We start from the raw sequence: 17023 nt of genomic DNA, 5'->3' as shown, positions 1-17023 counted from the left end.
ATTAACAGGGTTCTTAACCTTGAATGCTCCTTTAGCATATGTGTTAACTACTTCTGCTCAATCATCTGTTCCACCTTCAATTTAGCTGTGACACTCTGGCTATGTCTACACTACCACTTATGTTGGTATAATTTATGTCACCTGGGTATGAATAAGCCACCCCCTTGAGCAACATAAGTTACACTGATAGAAGTGCTGGTGTGGACAGCACTGTTGGCACTCCCGCTGACATAGCTACCGCCGCTCATTAGGGGTGGATTAATTATGTTGACGGAAGAGCTCTCTCCCGCTGCTAGAGATCTTACAGCAGCGCAGCTGCATTGGTGCAGCTGTGACACTGTAAGCTCTGTAGTGTAGACATAGCCAGATATAGTACCTTTCCCAGTCCTGAAGAAGAGCTCTGTGTAGCTCGAAAGCTCTTCTCTCACCTACAGAAGTTGGTCCAATAAAAAATATTACTTCAGCCACATCTCTCTAATTTTCAAACGCTGGCACCTAATCACAAATAATTGTGTGTGCAAAACTTCCATTAGGGCATACAAAACCGTTACATGCACCTACAAGTATCTGATTGCATGTGCACCTATCCTTTCTGCAAGTGCAAAGGTAGGTTTGGATGCACAAGGACCTGTGACCAAATCTATTCTGCAAACACAACTTGAGCACCAAGGGCCAAATTATGTTGTCAGTTATACTGTGGTAATCCAGTGAAATGCACTGACATGGTGAATTTTATTCTGGATTATGCCAATGTAAATGACAACAGAATTTAGCTCCAAGTTTGTAAAACTTTTCCCTAAAATTCTTACCTGACTTATATCTGTAAAGAGCTGCACAGAGGGAGCCATTTGCATGGCACAACGAGAAGTTTTGTTGGCTCTACAAAAGTCAGGACTAAAGTGGATCAGAAATCTTCCACTGAATTCTTTCGACAGAAAATATGGTTTCTGCAAAATTGAAATATCTCTTTTTGGTGCTGGTCAACCTTTCTTCTACCCTGCTGGTGTTCACAGCCAAAACCATTGAGACAGGTCACGTGAGTGAGTGCATATGCACCAGGGTGATAAGAACGGGGATATTTATTGCTTCACTGTAGGGTAGAGTATGTTTCACTTCAGGCCAGGAGCCTTTCAAGGAGGGAAGAAGAGAAGCAATAAGTCCAGTGATGGCAGACAGAGGAGCCCTATGTTGGAAGGAAAGAAGCTACCTGCTGAATCAAGTTATTCTAACTTCCCACAATGACTATTTCTGCTGAGAGTGTTGTGTAGCCTCCACCAAAGTCACTGTGAAGTGGGCTGCAGTAAATATGCTGAGCTGAGAAGTTTGCTACTGAAGGTGGCGGATATACTGGCAGAGACTGCCTGCAGAAGTGAAGAGGGAAATTGATTGGGACAGGTTGCTGCTGATGGAGGTGATGGGGAGCAAATGAATGCGGATTTGGAGGGGTTGCTGCCCAGAAGATTGGGATTCTGATCAGGAGCCTCAACAAGGAATGGTGAGGAAAATTGGTTTAAGGTTTGAGGCTCTGGAGAAAAAGGGACAAATGATGAGGGGGCTGGATGCTGATTGGTGCTTTGGTGGCTTGTGGTGGCTACCTGGAGAAATGGGAGAGCAAGACACAAAGAATATAAACAGTGACAAACTGAAACAGATGAACTTGTTAGAACAGAAGTGTCAGATCAATGTACAGGTCCTTTCCATAGGTGCTGGAACTAGGGGTGCTGGGGGTGCTGCAGCACCCCCTGGCTTGAAGTGGTTTCCATTATATATAGGGTTTAGAGTTTGGTTCAATGGCTCTCAGCAGCCACACTACACAAATTGTTTCTGCACCCTGGTCCTTTCTTTTATTTTTTTCCATGTTAAAAGTTTTATTCACTTTCTTTAAAAGAATGAAATTAAATGAAAATCTATTCCAATTGAGAATTTAACAAAAGCAAGGCCATTCAAAAGTAAAAGTCCCTCAGCAGTGTGAACTGGCCTTATTGCTCATCCTGCCTAAAGTATGCTGGATAACTTCTCATGCTGGTAAATGTACGCTTTGGTGCAGTTGTTTATAAGTAGCTAATACTCCTGTAGGAAAGCGAACATGAGAATTTTCTAACTCTTCTGCATTTAAACTCTCAATATTCCCATTGTTGTTAACCTGGGGTGGGGAGGGGAGGGAGGTTGTTGTATTGTGTCCACTTCTTCTTAAAAAGAAAAGGAATACTTGTGGCACCTTAGAGACTAACCAATTTACAAGTGAGCTGTAGCCCATGAAAGCTTATGCTCAAATAAATTGATTAGTCTCTAAGGTGCCACAAGTACTCCTTTTCTTTTTGCGAATACAGACTAACACGGCTGCTACTCTGAAACACTTCTTCTTAGAGTAAGCAGAGTCAGGATGAGCTCTACCGTGATATCTGGTGGCGAGTCATGGTGGGTTGTGGAAAAGAACTTTAGGGGCTGATCTCATTTGCATAGGCACACCCACCCTGCCTAGATGGTCACTTTGGCTGCTGTAGGAGCCCCAGTTTCTCTATTATTGGGGCAGGAAGAATAAATGGTTATTATCCTGATTATGTGAATCAAGGACAGTGGAACTGTACTTGCCCTTTTGTTATGATGGAGGGACTCACCATCAACTAAGCAGCACTCGCTAGGCAAGGGTCATGGGTTCCAAAACCCAGTGAATGGAGAGAGGTTGGGGACAGGTGTTAATACTTGGTGGCATGGGCCCCCTTGGTAAGGGCTTTACATGCTAATTGCACTTCCTCCTCTCTCCCCTGTAGAATATCAGAGCTAATTTTGATTCTATTAGGAGTCTAGTTACAGGCTGCTGAGCTGAATTCATTTTGGGCTAATGGTGTACTGGCACTGAGGCTCCCATATTACAAGCTGAAATCACAAAAGAGCTAAAATCACTGAGTGTTGTGTTAAGTAGTGGGGGAGCCTGAAGATATATTGCGGAGCAGTTTGCGGGATGGCTGGCAGAGCAGAGCGGCTGGTGGAGCAGAGCTGTTTGCGCGACAGTGAGTGGAACAGTTTGTCGGATGCCTGGAGCAGCTTGTGGGGTGGCTGGCAGAGCGGAGCACCATGGAGAGGTGGGGCAATCAACTTTGGACCATGTAAGGTGCCCCTTAACCCATTCCATCTCCACCCAGGTTGGGAGGTTAAACTCTGCAGATAAACTTTCAAACTCTGGGGCTGCCCTGACCAGGGACAGAGACTTTTGGGTCATCGGACTTTTGGGACTTTGGGTGATTTTGGGTTGCTGGACTCAAGAACCAAAGGGAAAGGACATGCCCCAATTTGCTTGGGGTGGGTCTTTTGCTCATAGGTTGTGTTATGAATCCTGTTGGTGGAGTTTCCCCAACATAATGCCACATTGTTTCTCTCTGTTATTAAAAGGCTTTTGCTACACTCAGACTCTGTTCTTGCGAGAGGAGAAGTATTGCCTCTTGGAGGTGCCCAGCAGGGGTGGTATATATTTGTCCCAGGTCACTGGGTGGGGGCTCGAGCCGGTTTTGCATTGTGTTATTGGAATGGAACCCCTAGATACGGAACCCGGCCCTTGTTGCTGCCAACTCTGATGGGCAGAAGGGTTACATTAGCATATGCATAACATGCCTCAAGTGTATTCATCACTGAATTTGGTCCACTGGTTGGATCATTAGCTTCCCTGACCCCAGCTGGGTACTGACAGGGAGTGTGATGTGAACACTGATCCATGTCTCCCATTGCCTCTACTAATGAATTAATCAAATTCTCAGATGAATTGCTGGAGTAGGTTTATAGCCAGCTAACTTCCTAGAACTAACATCTTAGAACTAGCCAAGTAATGCAAAAGTCCTGTGAGGTCATCGCAACCAATGTCTGAACATTCTATGCTGTGTTCTGTTCTGGGCACATCCTCTCCTTCCTTAGGTACATGTAGGCTCCCTCCAGACAGGCAAATATTTTTTAAAAACCTCAACAACTTGGTCCAGAAGAACGGAACAAAAACAAACAAAATATTATATCTAGCCAGGAAAAAATAACTCAGAGTTTGTATCAATCCAGTCTATTTATCTCTATTGGAGTGGCTGGTGGTTGTTTTTCTTCTGCTCTTTGACTATTTCTTCTCAAGAAGCTTGAATTCCAAAACTTCCTGAAATACAAACTGTGAGAGTAATAATATCTAAGCAACCTAAAGTCCTTAGCTACTGCTACTTACACTACTAATGTTAATATTCAGAATTCATTATACCAGTTCACATTCACTTATGCTGGAGCTGTCCTCTGAATTACTGGATGACTGCTAGTTTAAATCACATTTAATGCTAAATATTAATGGTTTGATGATGGCAAGTAGTGAGAAAGCTCTCCACAGTCTGAATGTGGAATTTTCCCTTACTTTAGTGATTGCCATTAAAAAGGCAACATGTCCCTGTGGCCCGCCGCTTCCCGCAGCTCCCATTGGCCAGGAACGGCAAACCGTGGCCACTGGGACCTGCGGGGGTCCATGCCTGTGAACTGTCAACGTCAACAAAATGTCTCATGGCCCGCAATCAGACTACCCTGATGGGCCACATGCAGCTGCATGCCGCAGGTTGCGCACCACTGGTTTAGAGCCAGTTTAGGATCAGATCCAACCCCCTTCCTTTCAAGCCCATTTCCAATGTCATCTATATTTGAAGTCTAAGGTGACAGCAACTCATACACCCATAGCAAAAAGATTTTGAAGCAGAACCTCTTGATATTCTGAACCAACCATCCCCGCTAAGTTTGTTCCATGCACGGCTTTTCTTTCACTCTGTCTAAATGAAATACTCTTTGTTTTTTCTTGATCTCTTTTGGCTGGTGCAAGAACCTTGATTATGTGTATCTTTGTGGATTTTTATAATGGTGTTGTAATTATTTTCATGCATGCTGTGAATTGCTGCTTACATTTTAATGTTTTGTTGAACTAGCCATAGCTAGTTCATTTTTCATAAGTAGTAGGGACTGGGAGTTCTTCCTTTCATTATTCCCAGGGCTCTTCTCTTCCAGTACTTTCTGTTTACCATTTTCCTCTTTCTTTCTTAGCATTTTCACATTCTTTCAAATGACCTTCTGCTATTTCTCTTTAGCTGTGGTTAAATACCAGTTCTGTTACTATAATTATAATTCTTCTTCCCTTTCTCCCATTCTGCCTCTAGGTTAGCTTTGTGCTCTGCAGAACATGTGACCTCAGTCTTTGATATAGTTGCCTCTACCTGCTTGGCAATCAAATGTTTTTCTGATATCTCCTTACAAATGATTTTTTCAGGCTCTTTCAGGGAATCCCTGATGGATTCTTCCTTTCTCCTACGATAAATCTTTTTGATTGTTTCAGTATAAGTTTCTGTATCTTGCTTCTCAGATACGCTTTCACATCACTTTTTCTTTCTGAAGCTTCATTTCTTTTCTTCTCCCTGTGTTTGTACTCCCAATAGGTCATATTGTGCCATCAGTTATGAAATAGGATTCTTCCCTGGAATAAAGGGGAAGTTCAATGGCACTGTATAGCCCAGTGTTTTTTTAGCTAAGATCATTATATTTTTCAACTTGCTGATTGATATAAGCTGCTCTTTCTTTTGCCCACTGGCCACTTGCAATTACCATAGTGATCACATGTTTCTTTGAGTTCAGCCTTCATTTTGTTCCCAAGTACAAAACCTTTCTTTAGGTCTCTGCTTCCAGTTGTTTCTTGGGCTTTTCTTTGAGTAACGTTCTTGCAGTTCTTCCTCAAAATCTTCTAGTGAACACTTTCTCTGCAATCACAATACAGCTTTCCTGCATCACCATCTTCTCTTTTGTCTATCTCATTTATCTCTTAACTGGGAAAAGGATATTTGAAAGATAGAGTTTTTGTTTATCCTTTTCTAGTATTTCCTTCTTACAGAGTTCACTGTTGATTTTATTAGTTACTAATATTTTCTTTTACATCTACCAATGTCTTCTCATTTTGACCAAACCCTGTCAGTTGTCTGTGTTTGATTAGACATTTTATTCCTGGGGGGAATTCTGCACCAAAAAATTAAAAATTCTGCACACAATATTTTAAATTTCTGCAAATTTTGTCAATATAAAGCCACATAATCACACAAGTTTCATTTATTTTGGTAATTTATTTCAAAATACCCATCAGCAAGTATATCTGTAACAACAATACAGACATACAAAATTTCCCCTGGGAGTAAAGACTTAAAGAAACCCCTATGACAACCCAGTTCCTGTTTCTCTGCCCCGTTCCCTGCACAGAGCCCAGCCAGGGGGGGCCAGACACCCACAACCCCTCCCACTCAGAGTTGACCTGCAGGGCCCCCGCAGCCAATACACTCAAACCCCCTCCTCCCCAGAGCTGACCGCAGGGCCCCCCCTGCCCAGATACTCACCCCCAGAGCCCAGCTTCTGCCCCCCTCTCCTTTGCCCAGACACCTGTTCCCCTCTGCCCCCAGAGCCCAAGTATTCAGAGGGAGAAACAGCCTGATGCTCAGTCCCAGGCTTGCCCAGAGTTTCCTGCATTCCCTCAGGGCATGCTGGGAACTGCAGCTGTCAGAAACCCTCTAGCTCCCTCTCCCTCCCCTCAGCAATGTCTTCCATGTGCAAGCTGGGCTCTGCCGAGTCCAGTGGTGGATAGCAGCCCTGCAGCCCATTTCTGTGGGGGAAAGGAAATTCAGGGCGCACAACTTTAATTTCTGCAAAATTCTGCATTGTGCCATGGCACAGAATTCCCCCAGGAGTAACATTTCTTGTCCTACTTCTCACTTTTCACATACTGTCCTTGCTTTAAGTGTCTAAACTGTATTATTATTTTCATTACAGAATCTCCTGTAGGACCCAACCAAGATCAGAGCTCCATTGTGCTAGACACCGTTCATTCACATATTGATGCTTTTGCGCTCTTTGACCAACTTCGCTGCATTTCAGATGATTTATACATCACAAAAGTGCCTCACATGGTGGTTTAAAAACTCTCTCCCATCATTATTCTCTCAAGTATGTTTGGAGAGCCAGGTGACTCCAGAAATGTGTGGCATGATTGTCTGCACTGCAGTTCCCCAACTTTCTCCAATAGTTGCATGTACACTAGGCTACAGAAGTGTCTGAGCCACAAAATTAAGATCCAAGTCTGAACAGCACAAATTTCAGAGGTATTTGGATCCAAGATTTTTGTTTGGCCCACTATATGCATAGGAATTAACACAAAATTCAGGTCTGGAGCTTGAATTGGGTTCCATAAGCTATACACCCTTAGCTTCAGGAGTGTTTGAATATGGTTTAGGCTAAGCTCTATTTCTTTCCTGAACCTTTCTCAACTTAATGCAGTTTGTGATAGTGCCCGTTTGAAGGAGTTTTGGAGCCCAAATTCTGCTCCACTTTAAATCGGTGTAAATCTAAAGGAGCTCCAGTGAGTTCCAAGAACTTACCCTAGGTTTACACCAGTGTAGCTGAGAGCAGAATTTGGTCTTGAACGTTTTCATCAGAAATATCTTCATTATTGGTATGGTCAATAATGTTATTTCTTAAGGGTAAAGCATTTTATTTTTGATTTAATTTAAATTTTTAATTTATTTATTTTAAACTAACATTTTTAACCAACTAAAGAGGTGATTGAATTATTAGCAGTTTGAAAAGTATTTTTTTATAACTGTACTAACAATACAGTCAAAAAAGGCACAGTGGTTGTCAAATGGCTAAATTCTGCTCATTATCTATTTGTATTACTATCATGCTATGGACCAGAACCCCATTGTGCTTGGAGATGTACAAACAGAACAAAAGCACTTCCAATCTAAATAGACAGAGGAGGACAAGGAAACAATGAGACGGTATTGATAAGCATGATAGGCAATAGTCACAACATATCTATTGCCTAACTGTTGTCAAGTTTTATAGGCATCAAGTTTTATAGGCATCACAGAGTGATTTGGAGGAGAATAATGAGGCAGCTTTGTGGATGTTTACAGCCTCCTCCCCAACCATGAGGGGCAGCATGGGAGAAAGCATGAAGATGCTTGTTTGCAAATGTGACAAGTGGGTGACGGAGGCTGGCCTCAGGGGTCAATCAGAGGTAGGAGTCAACATCAATAGTGAATGAGAGATGATGATAGGTTGGCTGTGGATAGGCCATGAAGGGCTTTGAAAGTGAAAAACAAATATTTTCATTCTTAAGATTAGATCCGAATTAAAACCCCTTGGTAAACCCTGCTCTTTTACACTGGCACAACTGCACGGTATCTGTGTAACTGGGACCTCGTCTACACTTAAAATTTAGTTTGACAAAGCTATGGTAACCCAGGACTGTGAAAAATCCATACCCCTGAGTGTCAGAGCCATGCCAACCTAACTCCCAGTGTAGATGCAGCTAAGTCGATGGAAGAATGCTTCCGTGGACCTAGCTACCATTGCTCTTGCAGGCGGTGTTCCTATAGTGATGGACAAACCCCTCCTGTCATTGTACACTGAGTCTACACTACAGGGTTATGCTGCATAGGTATGGAACCATTTGTAAAATAGGGATAACAATGCTGATGTCCTTATGTAGTGCTTTGAGATATACCGATGAAAAGTGCTATATAAAAACTAGGTATTATTATTTTATTTTATTTTATTACTTACTTACTTTCCAGATACAATATGTTTAGAACATCTTTGTTTTCTACTTGTTTTCTACTTGTCTGTGTTTCTTTGTGTGTGTAGTATGACTGAATACTCTGGTCCACTTTGCAATATCCAGACTCGGTTAGATCAAGGGCCAGATTGTGACCCCTGTTAACTAAGTGAAAATCCACAGAAACACTACTGAAGTTATTCAAGATCTACAACTGTGTAAATAAGACCAGTCTGTGGCCTTAAATGAGTCAAGTCACATACACATTCCAGTGAAGCCATCCCTCTTCAATTGCTGGATGTTCCATCCTCTGTTTCTGTCCTCTCTCAGGTACATGTAGACCCTCTACAATCACAACAAATATTAAAAACTCAGCAACTTCGTACAGAAAAACAAAAATATTAAACTTGGCCAAGACAGCAAAGAAATTAGTCTGCACGAATCCAGTATCTGTTTATCTCAATTTGAAGGGCTGTTGCTAGTTGATTTTTTTTGTTTTTTGGCTGCTGCTTCTTCTCAAGGACCTTGAATTAAAAAAATTACTGAAATCTAAACTATCATAGTGATAATAATGAAACATCCTAAAGCCCATCATTATGACTCCTTAAAATAATACATAAATAGACAAACATTAACTTTCTTCTAGATTTCTGGTGCTGGTCAGCTTTCCCCCTCACTTTTTAGTCTTTATTTTACCACTATTTAATGCTTTTACTTAGCCAAAAAGACAAAGAAAAACTAACTTACTTTGAATTGAGGTACCTCTTAGTGCTATTTTTCCCACATTCCCTTTTGATGAGACTCTTTGCCTGTAGAGTCTTTTGTAACTTTGTAGCAGCATCTTTCATCCACTCAACTGTAAGGTTCAGATCCTCAAAGGTACTTAGCCTCCTAATTTCCACTGATTTCAGTGGAATGAAGGATCCTAAATATCTTTGAGGTTCTGGGCCAAAGTTCTAAGCCCCTGACGCAAGGGCATGGGCAATGGGTGAAACTTCCTTGGGGGAGGTAAGCCACTTGTCCTGCCTCTTTTGCCCACAGCCCCGCCCTTACCCACAGCTGGCTCACCACTCACCTCTTCACCCCCCGCCCCCAAGATTCCCCTCCGCTCACCTCCTCCCCCACCCGCCCACCTGCTGCTCGCCTCCTCACACCCCCTGACAGACCCTTCTCCCTGCCCGCCATGAGACCCCCATCACCACCTGCTGTGCAGCTGGCTTGCCACTCGCCTCCGCCCCCTGCTGTTGCCCCTCCATCCCGTGACGCCCTCTGCCCTTTTCACCCTAAAGCACTAATAACATTCCTCAAGGGCACTGAACAGGCAACAGGTACAGCTCAATTGCCAGATAGAGTCTCCTCTGCGTGGCAGGGAGTTCGATGTACGCTGTGTAGAGAGAGACGAAAAGCCAGGCTACCTGCGCCAACCTGAAGCCCAATCTCTCCTTTTGAAAAAGTGCTTGTCGCTGACAGCCTGCATTCAGGCGGTAGTTTAATCACCTTTCTTACACAGAATACCCTGCCAGACTCATTTATTTAAACTAGATTTGAATAAAAGGACTAGATCAAGAAATAAACTCACTGGCTATATCAGGTCCGCCTTGAGGCAGGTTAGCAGTTACTTCTTCTGGGTACAGAGACTACTGAAGGCTCCTCATTTGGAAACTGTTTTAACCTCAGTAACACATTTTCTTACAATATAAAAGCCAGCTGAATGTGGCCAAAGGCTTCCTGGGCGTTGGCAAATGCCTGTGAAATGGCTTCAGTACCACTTTAATGACTCTCTAACAGTTTCAGTGATCTCTGCTACTAGGTCTCTGGAAGGCTTTTTCACTGTGTAAAGTTACTCAGGGATCCCCTCCACTTGCTTCCCCCCCCCACCCCCGCCCATCTGCCACTGACTCCCCACTCACATTCTCTCTCTCTCTCTCACACACACACACTGCGCCCCTTGGGGGGGGGGGGGAGGATGAGGAAAGATGTGGCTGGAAGCTGTGGGGACCTCTGAGGGGGAAGGAGATGGGGTAGAGGAGAGGAGGAAGATTCACCTCAGGCAGCAGCAGCAAGACATGGGAGAAGGGTCAGAGGAGGGAGGGGAAGAGACTGCGGGGGGGGGGGGGACGACACCATGGTCCAGGCAGCAGAGATGGCTGTGCTAGGGGAGGCAACACCTCCCCTTGCCTATTATACGTGTCGCCCTTAGGGCAGGGGCATCAGTTTTGAAGAAGTGAAGTTTTGTTTGTGTCTAGAGAAGGTCAGAACAGCAAATTCCCTGCAGATGCCAAGACTTTATAGAAGGGGCTTTTTATTATTGGTTGCACACAAAGATGAAGGCAGGCCTTGGCCTTGAAGAGCTTTTGTTGTGTTTTGAGAAGGCAGAACACAATAAGAAATTGGAAGAAAGGAATAATTAAAGGCTTCAATGGAAGCTAGGAACCTAAATATCTTTGAGGATCTGTGCTTCGGTATCTCATGTTAGGCACTCAGATTAATTGGTAGGAGCTTTCGCAATTTTTATAATTGACCTCTATGTGTTAGCTCCCTAGCTGTAGAATGAGATTAGTAATACTCCACACACACACACACACACACACACCTCACTAGGTGGCTATTAATGAATTTGTATTCATGTTTGTGAGGTGCCTGAATTCTCCAGTAATGAGCACAATAGAAAAGCTCCCAAAGAAATAAAATATCTTCTATTCAGTGCAGCGTTTGGATGGCACACAGCAATTAAGTCATGGGTACACACATTGAATGAAGAGGTTAAAAAGAAGTATTGAGTAGCTAGCTGCCTTATTTGCTAAGTTCTGGTAATCAGAGGGGCTAATTAAAAATGATATTTGTTAAGAATAGAAAGAAAAATCAGCTAAAAACAAAAGAAACAGCCTGGCTAACTAGTCTTATACTTGGCCAGGGTTAGTGTGCCTGGGGAAAGCTTTTTTTCCTTTTTCAATTCTGACCCTTTCAGCCAGTCAACTTGTCATGCACCTTATTCCTCTGATTTTTCCCTTCACAGCCCTGTTAGACCTTTCGGATTTCTTTTATTATACCATGCAAATCTCTCTAGTCGTGTTCATAGATTCATAGATATTAAGGTCAGAAGGGACCATTATGATCATCTAGTCCGACCTCCTGCACAACGCAGGCCACAGAATCCCACCCACCCACTCCTGCGTAAAACCTCTCACCTATATCTGAGCTATTGAAGTCCTCAGATCGTGGTTTAAAGACTTCAAGGAGCAGAGAATCCTCCAGCAAGTGACCCGTGCCCCATGCTACAGAGGAAGGCAAAAAACCTCCAGGGCCTCTTCCAATCTGCCCTGGAGGAAAATTCCTTCCCGACCCCAAATATGGCGATCAGCTAAACCCTGAGCATATGGGCAAGATTCATCAGCCAGATACTACAGAAAATTCTTTCCTGGGTAACTCGGATCTCACCCCCTCTAATAGCCCATCGGGCCTATTTACCATGAATATTTAATTACCAAAACCATGTTATCCCATCATACCATCTCCTCCATAAACTTATCGAGTTTAATCTTAAAGCCAGATAGGTCTTTTGCCCCCACTGCTTCCCTTGGAAGGCTATTCCAAAACTTCACTCCTCTGATGGTTAGAAACCTTCATCTAATTTCAAGTCTAAATTTCCCAGTGACCAGGTTATATCCATTTGTTCTTGTGTCCACATTGGTACTGAGCTTAAATAATTCCTCTCCCTCTCCGGTATTTATCCTTCTGATATATTTGTAGAGAGCAATCATATCTCCCCTCAGCCTTCTTTTAGTTAGGCTAAACAAGCCAAGCTCCTTGAGTCTCCTTTCATAAGAGAGGTTTTCCATTTCTCGGATCATCCTAGTAGCCCTTCTCTGTATCTGTTCCAGTTTGAATTCATCCTTCTTAAACATGGGAGACCAGAACTGCACACAGTATTCCAGGTGAGGTCTCACCAGTGCCTTGTATAACGGTACTAACATCTCCTCATCTCTACTGGAAATACCTCGCCTGATGCATCCCAAGGCCGTATCAGCTTTTTTCACGGCCATATCACATTGGTGGCTCATAATCATCCTATGATCAACCAATACTTCAAGGTCCTTCTCCTCTTCTGTTACTTCTAATTGATGCGTCCTCAGCTTATAACTAAAATTCTTGTTATTAATCCCTAAATGCATAACCTTACACTTCTCACTATTAAATTTCATCCTATTACTATTACTCCAGTTTACAAGGTCATCCAAATCTTCCTGTATGATATCCTGGTCTTTCTCTAAATTGGCAGTACCTCCCAGCTTTGTATCATCCGCAAACTTTATTAGCACACTCCCACTTTTTGTGCCGAGGTCAGTAATAAAAAGATTAAATAAGATTGGTCCCAAAACTGATCCCTGAGGAACTCCACTGGTAACCTCCCTCCAGCCTGACAGTTCACCTTTCAGTAGGACCCGCTGTAGTCTCCCTGTTAACCAATTCCTTATCCACCTTTCAATTTTCATTTTTCATTAAAACTCTTTCTGTTCCATCTTTGTGAGTTACTACTATGTAAACACTCCCTTTCAATTGCTTCCCCCGCTCCGCTCCCTTCCTCTCCTCCCTGTGACTGGAGGGGTGCTAATGGACTTGTCCCTTGAAATATGAAGGAGGGAGTACTTGTGGCACCTTAGAGACTAACCAATTTATTTGAGCATAAGCTTTCGTGAGCTACAGCTCACTTCATCATACAGACTAACACGGCTGTTATTCTGAACCCTTGAAATATGTGTTAACTACTTATGCTAAACAATCTCTTCCATCTTGTATTTAGCTGTAAGGCTCTGAGTACATTTCCCAGACCTGAAGAAGAGCTCTGTGTAAGCTCAAAACCTTGTTTCTCTCACCAAGAGAAGCTGGTCCAATAAAAGATATTACCTCACCTACCTTGTCTCTGTCTGGGTCTGTCTAAGGTATTTATATGGCTCCCATTAGCACAGTCTTGGCACCTCACAATCTTTAAAGTGTTTTCCCTCACAATCCCCTGTGAGGTAGGGCAGTGCTATTATCCACATTTGACAAATGGGGAACTGAGGCACAGGAAAAATACAGGCTAGCTCCACAAAGAAATAGCCAAGTAGTTCGAGCACTTGCTAGGGTGTGGGAGATCCAGCTTCAAATCCCCACTCTGCCGGAGAGGAACAGAGTCTGGCAGTCTAGGTCTTCCACTTCCCCAACAAGCGCCATAACCCCTGGGCAAAGTGGTATTCTGGGTGTAGACTTCAATCTCTCCTGCTGAAGCTGTGCCCATTTTTATAGAATACATAAATATTCATCAGAGTCTCCCCGATCTCAGGGGAGTGCCCTAACCACAGGGCTATAGAGCATTCTCACTCTTTCTAGCCCAATGACTGTTTTAGTATTTCTTGCAAAGTGGAATAGCTTCAGCAGGGGAGTCTCACCCTAGACTATCCCATAGCCCAGTGCACTCACCCAGGAGGTAGGAGACTGGGTCTGCAAGTAATTGCTCCTCTTAGGCAGACTGAGGATGTGAACCTGGGTTGAGGTCAGCTAAGCAATGGAGGGTATTGTGTGGAAGGGGTGGGGGGGCACCACCATCATGTGAGAAAGGGCCAACCTGCCTTAGTAACCTAACTCCAGGTTAAAATTCAGGGAAGATAATCCAATTGGGGTTAGGTACCTAAATCCCTGATGGGACGGGGCATAGGCTCCACCCCCTCAACAACATTTTCTGTTGGCTAGCTTCCCAGCTTTTGTGGATCCTATTCTTAAGCACCTAACTCTCCCCATGCATTGTATAAGGAGCCTGGGCACCTGACTTGGGGATGTGGATTCCACAAGGCAGCAGGCAGCTGAAGTTAGGCATTGCAATGCTGAGCCTAAGTCCCCTTTGTGGATCTAGCTGCAAGTGACTTGCCCATGGTTACACAGGAAGTCTCTGGCAGAGAAGAGAATTGAACCTCTGTTTCCTGAGGGGTAGACTAGTGTCCTAACCACTGTACTGTTCTTCTAACCCTTCCTTTGGGTTTTTTTCCAAACTCCAAGGCTTCCTACCTTTTCCTCTGGCCTTGACCAACATACTTTAGCAAGTTAATTGTCTTCTCTGAAGGTGTCTCCTTGAAACCAACTTAGTCTGCTTTTAAAGATGCTAGAGTTATGTAATCTTACAATTCATTCTTAACATTACTTCAATTCCCTATCAAATATACATTGTAGACAGATTAATTGATCTGTCACAGGTAGTGACAGGGATGCTTCATGTTTCCTTAGATGCAAAACAGCCTTTTAAGTTTCAGATAGTTCATGCTGGTCTCTTGCTTTAAAATTCTCCCTTTAGCCTTGAAGCAGTAAGCATTTAATGTTGTTCATGCTACTGCATCAAAAGATTCCTTGAGCTCTAATCATTCTAATAGGGTGCACAGATTTAGCTGATAAATGAGTTCTCTCCTGTATGTCTGAGGTCTTTTTTGAAACCATCATAGCCTGCTAAATTAGTGAAATTCAGAACCAGCGTTATTAGTCACTTTATCCTTTGTTGTCATTCAGCCAGCTACATTTTTTTACTTTTAATGGAGGCTCCGCAAGTTTAATTTTATCTCATTCGACCCTCAAGGGTTTTTGAATTTTCAACTAATTCCTTAATCAATATTTCAAGTAAGAACATATAACAAACAGTAGTCTCCTTGGTTAGATAACCATTCATTTATCTTTGGGGGGAGGGAGAAAAATGAACTATAGCCGAAACCTGACAAGTGGCGGTCAATATAAATCTTTGAATTCAAGGAAGATGTATTATTTTGATTTGGTGTAAACCACCATTTTGCTAAAAGTCTAATCCAGGTGATAAAAAGAAAGGAATTAAAAACATACGGTCTGAAAGAATCGTACCATTAGAACATCCCTTTAACTTTTAAGAATTCTCTTGAAAAAATGTAGGAAACTTTGCTCATTACTCAGGATTATTGCTGTGGCTCTTTATGAGGGATTATTCTAGCCCTTCCTGTTCATGAACAACTGCATCTGAGAATGCATGAAAGCCTTTGTAAAAGACACATGGCAAATCGCACACTGTGTTTGATCCGTTACCATGAAATACATATAATAATGTTTGATCACAAATGGAATGTGTTCTGGGTATATTATCTGAATTTCTGATAGAGTTTATAATACAAAATGGCCAGTTTGAAGCTACAAGTGAAACTGATTCTTATAAATATTTTCAAATGGTCGTTATTTCTGGTGGATTGCTGGCTAATCATAATAAAATGATAGAGTTATTTCTGCTTTTCCCTGAGGAAAAATTATATACCCCAATCGAAGGACAGTGATCGAAGGACAGGCTTATTAGAAAGCTGCACCATCACCAGGAAAAGTGGAACAAAGGAAAAAGAAGAAGAAGAAAAAGAGAAGGAATGGAGGCTCATTAGAAAGCTTCCATGCTTGTTTCAGTTTTCTTTTCTATGTACTTACAGCTCCTGTCACTGTAGCTTTCAGATGATCACCTTCACCAACAATACTTCCCTGCCTCACAACAGCACCATGAAGTATAGAAATATTGCAGATCAAGAAATAAGAACAGAGAGATAAGGAGACTTACCCAGTCTCCAAATGTGTGACAGGACAAGAATGTGACCCAGATCTCATGAGTCTCAATCTTGTGCCTTATTCATAAGACTGTCCTTCCTTTCTATCGTTGTCAGTTATAGTGGGTGCTTCTAAAATTACTATTACTAGCCGTTATGCTGTTCTAATGTTTGAAAAGTAGCACATGAGTACAAATGGCTGCAATGATACACACAAACAACTCCAGTGGCAGCCCTGAGACCTCCAACAAATTTGGAAAATTCTCCTGAAACATTTTTTTCAAAGTTAGCAAATATGCATCTCAAGACCATTTTCTATATGAGCTTAGCTTTATTATCTCTAAAATGGAACCAATAAAAATGAAAACTTCAGGCTAAAATAACACAGGGAGCTAATATTTGCTGTCACCAACCCATCAAATCTTTCTAGGAAGCTTCTTATAGCACTTTGAGTTTCTTCATTTTATATCTCAATGAAACACCATAAAGATAGTTCTTAGTGTAGCATACTAATTAAATAGAAAATAATCTCTGAAAACACTGTTGCAAGATTTTATTGTGGTGTTTGGGGTTTTTGTTTTTTTCCTGGAGGGTGGGGGAAATGCAAGATATACCTTAGTTATTTGCCCTTTCTTCTAAATTTTGTTTATATTGTACAATAATGAAGGTATATGAAATGTCTAGTTAAATTAGTCACATTTTCTACACTTCAGTAAACATGTTCTCGGGAAAACACTTTAAGTTGGCCTGGCAAGTGAATTTTCAAAGAAACCCAAGAGACAGAAAGGTGACAGTTATAATTGCACATAATATATACTGTTCATTCCTTTATTTACACCTCTCAATCTGTAATTGC

General features: G+C 42.4%; 1 long non-coding RNA gene across 1 annotated transcript in view; it reads left to right on the top strand.

The window, feature by feature from the left end:
• LOC141989623 (uncharacterized) overlaps positions 1-15907 on the top strand; it is a 55320-nt gene extending 39413 nt beyond the window's left edge. Inside the window, exon 4 of the long non-coding RNA XR_012640016.1 lies at positions 15857-15907. This is a non-coding gene — a long non-coding RNA (uncharacterized LOC141989623). The remainder of the gene's footprint in view (positions 1-15856) is intronic.
• Positions 15908-17023: the final 1116 nt, after the last annotated feature.

The sequence above is a fragment of the Natator depressus genome, chromosome 1, assembly GCF_965152275.1.
Source record: "Natator depressus isolate rNatDep1 chromosome 1, rNatDep2.hap1, whole genome shotgun sequence".
NCBI lineage: Eukaryota > Metazoa > Chordata > Testudines > Cheloniidae > Natator > Natator depressus.
This window is presented reverse-complemented; position numbering and strand designations above follow the sequence as displayed.